The sequence below is a fragment of the Bos taurus genome, chromosome 23 (genome assembly GCF_002263795.3).
Source record: "Bos taurus isolate L1 Dominette 01449 registration number 42190680 breed Hereford chromosome 23, ARS-UCD2.0, whole genome shotgun sequence".
NCBI lineage: Eukaryota > Metazoa > Chordata > Mammalia > Artiodactyla > Bovidae > Bos > Bos taurus.
Window position 1 is genome coordinate 16,428,991 of NC_037350.1, and position 785 is coordinate 16,429,775.

Sequence of the window (785 nt, forward strand, 5' to 3'; positions counted from 1 at the left end):
AATTAAACACCGAGTTGCCAAAACCAGGATATTAGGTTTCAGCCCAGAGAGCTATTGGCTAAGGCTGTGTTTTTTTTTTTGGGGGGGGGGTGGGTTTGTGGGTGGGTGATGGTGGTGGTGGGTGGATGTTTAATGGACACGGAGAAAAGGGGAATCGAGTGTTTATGCCTTTCCCAGCGATGCCCGGGCCCCGGGAAGACCAAGTTCAGTGTCGCGGGCGGGGGCGCGGGCGGGCAGGGGGCGGCGGGGCCGGGCTGGGGGCTCCTCTGCGGGGTGGGGGCCCTGGCGCCTTTTTTTTTTTTTTTCCTTTTCGCGGATGCAAATTTCTGGAGCGGGGAGAGGGAGAAGCCTGGGAAGGGGGGTGGCGTGGCGGTTGGTGGTGGGGAGGAGAGGGGAGGGAAGCCTTTTAATGACTCATTGATTGAGCCGGTTTAAAATTAGTTGTGTGCGCGAGTGCGAGTGTGTTTTCCGCCCCCCCGGAGCCGCCGGGAGCCGGGAAGGAGGGAGCGGGGCTCGGCGAGGGGAGGACGGGCGCGGCGGGGCCGCGAGCAGGGGGCAGGGAGGGCCAGGAGTGACGGCGGGCGAGGAAGAAAAATAAGCTTTTCCAATCTCCTCCCCTCGGTTCCCCCCGCCTCGTTTCTTTTCTCTCTCCGAAGCTCTTGGGTGTGAATCGCATTTTCTTTCTTCTCGGCAAAATGGACCCCGCGTCTCAAGAGGGGGAGGGAGCGGGTGGGAGGGAGGCGGCGGGGACGGGGTTTATTTTTCATCCTGGCTTCCTCCTTCCC

The 785-nt window shown here is 61.1% G+C and overlaps 1 protein-coding gene across 1 annotated transcript in view; it reads left to right on the plus strand.

Annotated features, from left to right (window-relative positions):
* Positions 1 to 785, plus strand: part of BICRAL (BICRA like chromatin remodeling complex associated protein) — a 106,490-nt gene that overhangs the window by 29,399 nt on the left and 76,306 nt on the right. The window lies entirely within an intron of this gene.